Below are 10,324 nucleotides of genomic sequence, written 5' to 3'. Positions count from 1 at the left end.
CAGGGGTCCTGTTAACTTGGAGATCGAAGATGAGACAATGGCTTAATGCGCATAATAGCATACAATACCTGTAACGTTTCAATTTCGTACTGACTGAGAGCGGGAAAAAGAAACTAGAATAGTAGTCGCTGCGTTTCTTGAAGGAAATTTTGCACAGCAGATCGCGCACTCCTGTCGCTTCGTCCATGCAAAGAAGCGCCAATGGAAGAGAACAACCGCAGAGGACACAGGCAAACCCAGCTGATAAAACGGAATTTGCTAAAGACGCTTCTTCAAATGAGAGGAGCGGTGGCAGAACAGCAGGAAGTGATCGTCGTCCCAGGTTCGGCACAAAAAGGGCACAATGGCGAAACCGCCAGGCAAGATCTGTGAAGGTAGAAATTTAGAAGGGGAACCCGGCAGTGCGAACGCGTGAGAGAGACCTCTAGTCTGCGCGAGCGTCAGTCTTTGCTACTCCAAGGATGCAGAATATGCTGATATTCGGGAGATCATGTAAGAGCCGAGGCAGCAAATTCCTGAAATATTGTGTAGCTGCGAAACCTCACCGCAGCTATATATGCGCAGGTTGGCAGGACAGCAATAATTGGGCCGGAGAGAGAGGCCCTTGCTAAGGAATATGCAACCTCATTTTTGTGAAAGCCCATGTGTCCTGGTACCCAAAGCAACCTTACCGATAATAGATAGAGCGGGATCAGGAACTTAAAGAGGCATAATTCCCGAGATTCAGTGGGTGAGGAATATGAAGAGCAAATGGACAGAGTCCGTCATGACCACGACCAGGGAACCGGTAGTTTCGAATTTTCGTAAGGCTAAGATTACTGCTAATAATTCAGCCAGATAAATTGGAGTGAGTCAGGAAGACGGAGAGAAAAAGGCCAACCCAGTGAAGGTGAAAAAATTCCCACACCTGCCTTTTCGCGATCCTGCGAGGCATCGGTAGCAATAAGAACATGAAAGGGAAAGGGCCTTAGGTGGCCCTGCAACAAACCCTGAAGAAGAAGAAAGGGCTGCAGCTTTGCATTCGATGGGAACGTGTCATCGAATTCAATCTGGGCAGAAGATGACTTGTTATACATTTGGCGGACATCTGTGAATGAATGTTTAAGGGATCAAGGAGGTACTGCACGAAACATATCTGCGGAGTATGCACACGAGACCAGGCGCCACAAAGAAAGACTGCAGGCAGACTAAGAAATATTATACTGGGGGCGTGAAGAGGTGAGTCGCACAATTGTAAAAATGTTTGAACTGTTAAAAGGCGAAACCTAGCTCTGGGTTCGCAAACGCAGCGTCTTCTTCTTCATAGTCTGTGTCGTCTCTCGATGCTTCATAATAAGTGTCCTCGCCAAAACAAAATTATTCACCTTCCGACTCGGAGCTATTCGGCATTGCGACTTGACCTGCTCCTGTCTCGCCGTGCTTACGCGCACCACGTGCGTGTCAAGCAGACGACGTGCCCACTCGACGTCACGGTTTTCCATGCCCACGGGACAACGCATTGTCTGGTTTTTGACGCCATGTAAAAGCCTGGCAACTACGAACCGAAACTGGTGGGTACAAACAGTACGATTATTAATGATATAATACGAGTTTCGTGCTTCTAACATCGTGTACCATGCTTACAGAATCGCTACGCATTATTTACAACCGAGAGGTGCAACACAAAAATGTGGTGTCTCTACCCCTTTAACTGAACTGACACGACGGTGGGAAGTTTGCTCACAGTCATGTGGCCAGGTCTAGAGTCACATTTAGTGACTCTAGCCAGGTCGGGATAACGTCACAAGGTCACGTGACCTGGGCGGTTCACCTACCGCTTAGGGGTATATGGCGGCCACGTGAGCCACTGTGTGTGTACGTGTGTGTGTGTGCGCGCGCGCGTGCGTGCGTTTACAGAATAAATCGAGGTTAGTTGGGTGGGCCCTCATTCCAGGGGCTGCCATTGTCTTTTGCCGCCGCTCTTGCCCGGTTCACCAGCGAAACCTGGTCTTTTCGGGTGTGAGTTGGACAGTGCAGCCTGCAAGCCTCAGTTGTTGGGTTATTGATTTTCACAATATTTGGATTGTTCTGGCATGCGCGTACCATATGTGGTATAAGTTGGCTACTTCGCCGTATTAGGCGCAATGCTGATCGTACGAATTTAGAAACATAAGCTGAGCTCTAGATGACCCCTTGCTCTCTGTTTAGATTTTTGTCTGGCCTACTCCCGCCCATTTTTAGCTCACAACGCCGACGACGCCGGATTTTCTGCAGAACAGGGGCCTTAGCTCAACCGCGTTAAAATGTGTGCGTGAGTGTGGCATCGTTTCCCCACTGATACACTTCAGGCAACTCTTCTGTTCGCAGTTTACTCTAGGCGGTGATATGCTTGGGTATCGGGACCGAGGTCTTCACCGCATGACGATGAACTCTGCAGACGACGGAGGGAAGCCTTAAGGAGGGTTGGTAAACTTGAGGGTTTATTTACATATTTACAACAGAAGCAGGAAGACCAAAAGTCAGAGATGAAGTGCCCTGAAACCAGCCAAATCGCGGCCTAAATACAGTGGATATTCCCTAGGCACCTAGCTAGGGAAACCGGTGGCTGATCAAGCGTCCAATGGGCAGACACGCTCTTCATAGTCTCTTCCCTAACCCCGTGACCGCTCCGCCCCCACAAACACGTGCACAGGCGATAAGGAATCCTGGCGCCTTGAGGTCCTGGAATGCTGTTTCCGACCGGTTGACCAGGTGCATAAGGTCGTTGGCTTAGCAGGCGGTGATGCCTTCCGTGGGAAAGAGGCGTCCTGAAATGTGGTTTCCGATGGGTTGACCATATGCATAAGGTCGTTGGCTTAGCAGGCGGTGATCCCCTCCGTGGGAAAGAGGCGTCCTGACGGCCCCGGGCATTCCAGAGGGTAAGATGAATCAGCCGTGTCCGCCCCCGCTTTGTCTGGCCGCGCAAGTGCAAGCGAGCGAGGCGGGTCCGGCGCCTTTGTTCGGGTCTTTCTGCCGGTCCACGTGAGGGCGCAGTTCGGGAGAAAGGCCGCATTCCATACTCCGGACGAAGGGATGAGAGGCGTTTCGTCACAGCTCGCCGTCGCCTGGAGCCGTTCCTAATCCTCTTCTCGGGACGACAGCACCTTTGGTCAAACATAGTTCGATGGCGCCTGCCGGGCTCGTCTGTTCCCGCTGTCGGGGCCTCCGATCACAACAGCGGTGAGTTAGAGAAGGCGTAAAATATTTCGCTTGTGTCCACTAGCGCCCATGGTGCGGTATTTCTTGAAAACGACGCACACAGTAACCCTGCGAGTACTGTTCGAGGCTGAATAGATGCAAACAAATTTTTTTTATCGTCCGAGACAGCAGCGATTTATTTTTATTCCTAGCCTAGAAACACTTTCGTTATTGGCCCCCACTGTTTAACATTCTGTTATGAACAGTGCATTATAACCCCCCCTTATTCGCCCGCCGTGCTTCCATGTGGACAGGAATCAGTGTCACGACTAAATTTTCTTTCGCGCGAAATCTAGATTTAATCATGGAAACAGGTCCCATTCGCCGTGCGAACATTATGGGGAAGCCCAAATGAAGGAAAGCTGCTGCTAGTTGCAATAACCGCTTTCAATTAGCGCGGCGGTGATAGCAGATTATATTTTTGGAGCGAAGAGCTCCACTTCTCGCATGCAAAGTCATATGAAGGTAAAATGAGGCTTGGATTTGACCTCTAACTGAAGGCTCGCCGCAGAGCGGCAGTGACGTCATACCACGTGACTTGTCGTAGCTGTTACCGCTCGTTCCGCCGCTCGCTCTCGCCAGTTGTGTCACGTGACTAACCACGTGATTCGCTCTTGCCAAATAGAGGCCAGCGCTCGCCGCCTAGACACCGCATAGACATGGAGCCAAAACCGGTCACCCGGACGAGTTCTTCGACTGAGCATGGGAGGCGCCGAACTGCTTCTAGCTATCGCAACGACAGAGAGCGTCATGAAGTAGCGTTGGCTAGACATAAGCCGCGAAAGCGGGCTGGTCGAGTGGATGGAACCGATTAAGAACGGGAGATACGTCTGATGATGCAGCGGCACAGGCAACAAGAGTATCTCAAGCAGAAAAGGGCAGCGGATGCTGCCAACGTGTCCGCGTCGACTTCGGCCACTGGTTCGTATCTGGCTTCCAAGCTTGCTATACAGCGAATAAGCGTTCCGGTGATGACAATGATGGTGACGAAGGCAGATGGTGCATGATATGATGGCGACAGCTGTCTTCCGGGAAGGCGAAACAGCTGGCCCAGACAAGAGCGCCCATTACCTGCATCGATTGGAAGCATCATGGGCGCTGAGCCATGCATGCCCCAGATGCCTACCAGGAGCGGCGCAGAAACTGCTGAGCGCCTTAGCGGTGCCTGCTAGGACCGATCAGCACAGCGAACGTTGACTTTCACTGGTGGACGAGCTGGAGCCCTTTGCACGAAGCAAGTGGTGCAGATTTGTGTTTCACCAAGGTAAAATTGAATTGAACTCCAGTTTTTCAGACGCCGTACCCTGCTGCTATGAACAACTGCCCCTTGTTGGTACCAGGCCAATAAAGAGCACGAGGAAAGCGTTCAGAATTTCCAGAAGAGTGTTCCGGGCGGGTATACCTAGGGCTCTCCACGACGCCATTCCTCTTAGTCTACGTGTGGCTTCGGGGAATTAAGCCGCCCATAGCATGCCGAAATCCCCGTTGGGAAACCTGCCTACTCGCAGGGCGCCGTGGACCGCCGCAGCAGCATGTAAGCATGTCTGCAGCATGTAAGTTACTGAAATGTACCGAAGGCAGGACTGTGTGGCCGACCTGACGCGAAGTAGACTTTGTGGCAAGCGGGAGTTTAGATATTGTACTCGCTGTCTGTTTCGTCCCTCGGTCTCGGTAATAGTAAGAACGCCACTGGTCGTCCTTTTCATAAAAAGCGCAGTCCTGCGACTAACCATTTAAACGCAACCTGGTCGCCTGTTCTCCCCCAAATATCCCGGCATTCTCCCCTCTGGCGTGTTTCGGTGCATGAAGTGCTTGTATCCAATATAAACCCCGTCAGTGCCACTGGATATCAATGTACAAGACATTCTCGAGACCACAAAGTAATCAACACTCTCACTGAAAGCGCGAGTTTTCAGTTACGGCATTTCAACCCCGTTTTTTATGATGTCTCGAACGCAGTCATGGCTCAGAGTCATCAAGCTTTTGAAATGGAGTCGCAGAAATTCGAACTTGAGCATTCTACCTCGCCAGTATTAGGATTGGCGCCAGCAGATCTCGAGATTTGCCACCGAGACAGGAACTCTCGCCATGTGTCAGCATGGTGCCATTACCGCGCTTCGCCCTGTCGTGGCGCGGGACCAAACGGGGAGCAGGATTCTAATAAAATCCCCTTTCAGGAGTCCCCGACGCCGCCGACGCCAGCAAGCGACCGCGGCCGTCTTCAAACCTTCCCTGGGCTCGCTAATGGCACAACCAGTTCCTTTCCCCCAAAACCAGTTTATTATAATTTTGCCTGTGCAAGATGGCCGCCCGCGAAGCGAAGTGAGAAACCAGGCCTAGATAGTAGCTATGCCGAGAAGCGCACAGTATTGGCCGCATGTAGCAGTTATGAGTGTTCAGATCGATTTCGAACTTCGCCGAGTGCAACAGCGGCGAGCGACTGTTTCCCCCAGGTTGTTTAGCCGCCGTCTACACTGATTTGACTGAGTGGCCTTCTAACCTACGCAACACGTACACAGCGGCTGTGTCGCGAAGTGGTCATTTGGAGCTGTTTGTAATTATTACAAGTGTTCTTTATTCCCGCGAGGATCTTCGCGAACAGCAGCAAGAAGCAACTACCCAGGATGAATTTCCTGTAAACTTTACAGCACAGTGACAGGTGCGAGCGTAGTAAAAGTGATTACGGTCGGAACATGTGCTTTTCCGACAGTTATTAAAATCACCTGCAAATATATACTACGTTTGAAAAGCTCACCACGCACGCCTTGTTTTCCGAATGTTGAAATGAATGTCGAGAACTACCGGCCGCATTCGTCGCGACGGTTGCAGTGATCGGGAGCGCAAGTCGTTCCTGCGTCGTAGCCATCACCGATAATAATAATTGTTTTTTTTGGGGGAAAGGAAATGGCGCAGTATCTATCTCATATATCGTTGGACACCTGAACCGCGCCGTAAGGGAAGGGATAAAGAAGGGAGTGAAAGAAGAAAGGAAGAAGAGGTGCCGTAGTGGAGGGCTCCGGAATAACTTCGACCACCCGGGGATCTTTAACGTGCACTGACACCGCACAGCACACGGGCGCCTTAGCGTTTTTTCTCCATAAAAACGCAGCCGCCGCGGTCGGGTTCGAACCCGGGAACTCCGGATCAGTAGTCGAGTGCTCTAACCACTGAGCCACCGTGGCGGGTCCATCACCGATAGTGATCGTGGTTCGGGTGTGTGATGTGAGTGCGACGAGACCGTTCTGAAAGCTGTGTTTTGCGTATGCGAAACGACCCCGACTGCATGGCCATTGAGCTGTTTTCTGCTGGGACTACATTGGCGTCGCCTCCATCCTCAGACATTGTGCTCCATAAAGTCCGTTTTGCGAATATGGGTGGCCGGATTACGATGGTGTGTTGGCGGCACTGTGCAGTCAACGTGAAAACATCGCTATGCGTGGCAGCTGTCACTTCTGGTGCGTCTTTTTTTTTTATTTCCTGCCGGATATATGCGGGCCTATATCTTCAATAAATATTTGTGTGGCGTATTGAATCAAACTTCCCCTGCATATGATCATGGGCTGAGCCAAAGCAGTAGTGTTAAGTTTGGGTTGTAACACTTTAGGAGCAGATCAGGAACTCAAGTACGAACAAAAATCATTGTCGTAACTCATTCACGTGTGTTTCGCAATGCATAAATCTCTAATATGTGCCAACAAGTACAGTCCTCTTTCATAAGCATTTCATTTGATGTGGTGCCACAAAAAAAAAAAAAGACTACGGCAGACGCCTACGCTTCTCAAAGCAAGCAACCCACATACAGATGTGCCTTATTGATTTGAACCCTTTGGTTCCGGATCAGAACTGTACATAGACCAAGTTTTCCGTAATATCGAATCGTGATTAAAAACGAAGAGAAACATATTCAGTAAACTGCTATGATCAAAAATAAATTTTTTGCTTAGCAGCATGGGGTGAAGTTAGATTTTAGACAAATGCTTGGCAATATTAAGTGCATTATCGTGGTTGCCGTGGCCATATGTAAAATGCAGCAATCTTGAAGTACTCCGTGAGTCATGACAGGCGGGATAGAAACTGTACTCGTTAAATCGGCACCTGAATCCATATTTGTTGTTACTTTCACTACAGTATCGTCGTTGAGCTGCTCAACAGCTTGGCTTTATTGGTGTTGAACAGTTGTTAAGCAGCGTTTCCAAGGTAAGCTGCACCAGCTTGTCTGAGACATTCTCGAAGCCTTTAGAATCATATGCAATCAATGCACATGCACACGTGCATCTGCTACGTTCACTTACCTGCGATTTCCAGCAATGGACATTATCTGCCTGCAGGGTGAAGGCGATTATGGGCCTATGAGGACATTGTATTTGTCAGATGATGCAGATTGCTTCCTATGTTTCCTTAGTCGTCCTTGCATTTGCTGTTTGGCTAAATTTGTTTGCTTCAACGCAGATGCTTACTTGAACCTTCCACAATGACCAGCTATAGGTTCCTTGGGACGCTTACCTGTTCATATTTGTCCTATGGTCGCGACATCACCATTTTCGTGTATATTGCCAAACAACATAACAAGGTTTATTTTGATCTTTCAAAATGTGCTGTGCGCTATTTCACGACGGTTGCCTCTGGAATGCCGACGTTGAGCCATTTCTGAGTCATGCAGTGCCCGTGCAGCCATCGACCCGCTGAGTCTGATACGCCGTTTAATTTGCATCCATTTCCCTACTGTTCAAATCGTATTTGCAGGCTCTCTGCTTTGCATCTAAGCTAAGTTCTCCTGCCCGACATGGTTTGAATTCAAGTAGTTTCTTTTTCTTCTTTCCGCGTGCTCTAGCTATTAAAAAAAACATTAACTTACTGTTGCAAGTAGACATCTGTGAAGTTATAACAAAAAGGGCTAAATTCAATTTGTGCGGTGAATAATTTGCGCCAGGAAATGTGTCGCTGAGTCTTTCAGTGCCAGCGGTTTCGGATCCACAAAGAGAAGTGCTATGCCAATCAGAAAGTGTGAGCGGAGAGAGTCGGCGTGCCTGGCAGTTCACTGTTTAACGAAAAACTGTAAGCTAGGCTACAGTTGTCATGTTGACAATTCCAGGGTGCAGCAGCCATATGATTTAGTTAGTATTTGATTTATCTACTCAAATCGAAACACTTTTAACAGTCCTTGCACTGTGTAGTAGTATCTCGTTAGTACAGTTGAGATGTTGTTCGCATTGCAGTCCATAATAGACGACAAAATTATGCTGGTCCAAATGGGCTTTGTGCATTTTAACCCTGTCCATTGCCAAAACAGCAAGTTTCTATGTTAGCAAGGCGTGCATGCTTTGAAAATTTTCGTCCCCGGAAAGATTGTCCACAATTCTAGTCGTCGTATTACAGGGTGGATGCTAACGAAGCATGACCGTATACGGGAAAATTTGGTAAATATCTGTTTTGATAATATCACAAGCACCAAATCATTATTGCTTAACTACCTGACACAAACAGTAAATTTGTTCTTTGCAAGCTACGCGAGCTGATTAGAATAATGTGTTGTATGGCACGGAAGTGACGTGGTTGAAAACTAATAGTAGGTTTTACTTAACATCATCACTTTAAAACAGCCGATTGAAAAATGAGCCCTCTGGAGCTGGTAAAGCATCACTATGAAACAAGAACGACAGCAAAAAACAGACCACCACTGATTCAGACAGCAAGTTCTAGGCGCGGTGTCCTTTTCTCTTAGTGCAGGTTACCCTTTCTGCTTTGTCACCAGCTAACCCTACAGTACACATTGTCTTTGCTCTGTGGCATCTAGATCACTGTGTACATGTATATGTGTAGTGTTTACTGTGTAAATAGTTTTCCAGGTCTCTCAGATGCTATTAGCCAGTCATCACACAGCAACTATTGCTCCATTTCAATGACTAGCATGTGTTCCTAATCGTGAAAAACATAATGTACTCTCACACAGCTAGATTATTGCGGCCCATTAAACTGTTCCTTCTAAATCGGCATGCTTTTTGAAAAGCAAGCCTGTGATAGCCAACTTGTCATTCTTCGTGACATACACTTGCACCTGGCTGTCGTTTAGAAAGCATGCGGTAAAATTTTTGTCCTGATGCCCTGATGTTTCAACTAGCATTCTACTTTTCTGAACTGGATCCAAGTGGTCCTAGCCGTCTGTCAGCTAACTCTTGCTCATCCTGCCTTTCTTTTTCTGGAATCCCAGGCAACCCCAAAAGGTGTTGTTCTTAATGACCTTCCTTTCGGTCTCTTATTTAAGCAGTCTTCATTGATTACTATGTGCTCTGGCATCCTACAATCAATACCAGCGTTCCAACCCTCCAGAACAATCATCTGCATGCTTGAAAATGGGCTATCTGCCAATGTTAATAGGACTGCACTAATAGTCTTTACTGTCGCCACAACTACACTTTGCCTGCCTATAAGGCCTTGCCAAAAGAGGGATACCCGCGTACTTGTTAAAATACTCATCCAGTTATGTTACCATCTAACATGGTCTGAGCATATTAATCCTCGTACAACTACCCATAATCTAATTAATAGACAAGAATAGGGAGCTGTGGGGCTCGTGTAAGTACATGTATGTATCAAGTATCTATATCGCGCACTTACTTTGTGTTTCCGCTCTTCATCCATAGATTCTGAATTATGCCTTAGGTTTGTGTATGCCTTTCTTGTTTGCATGTGACCAATGGCGCCACTGTTGCTGGATGCTGTGGGCCTCGGGAGCTTGTCAAGCTGTGGCTTTTTGCCCCGGGACCCAGTGCTCTCTGTAGCAAGAAATAAACAAACTGAAAGAAAGTCAGTGAAGCCGAGAAGAGCCTATGGGAACATTTCTGTTTGAAATAAAATGGAAACATTCCACTGTGCTTTCCTTACGTTAAGTGACCGTTGGCTTCTTTTCATACCCACAGTCTAGGATATTTACGCTGCAACATCTCTTGAGCGTCACCTGCTAAGTTACTCAATTTCAAAACCACAAACTGAGCATGAGTATATTAATGCCATACATTACTAAAATATAACTTTGCTCAAGTCCTCGGGTCAGATCTAAACCAAAGCTGCTTGTTTTATTCCCAGACTATTCTTGTAGCTCCAGTATCAC

The sequence above is a fragment of the Amblyomma americanum genome, chromosome 4, assembly GCF_052857255.1.
Source record: "Amblyomma americanum isolate KBUSLIRL-KWMA chromosome 4, ASM5285725v1, whole genome shotgun sequence".
Classification (NCBI taxonomy): Eukaryota; Metazoa; Arthropoda; class Arachnida; order Ixodida; family Ixodidae; genus Amblyomma; species Amblyomma americanum.
The sequence above is the reverse complement of the archived record's forward strand: the minus strand, read 5'-3'. Positions refer to the sequence as shown.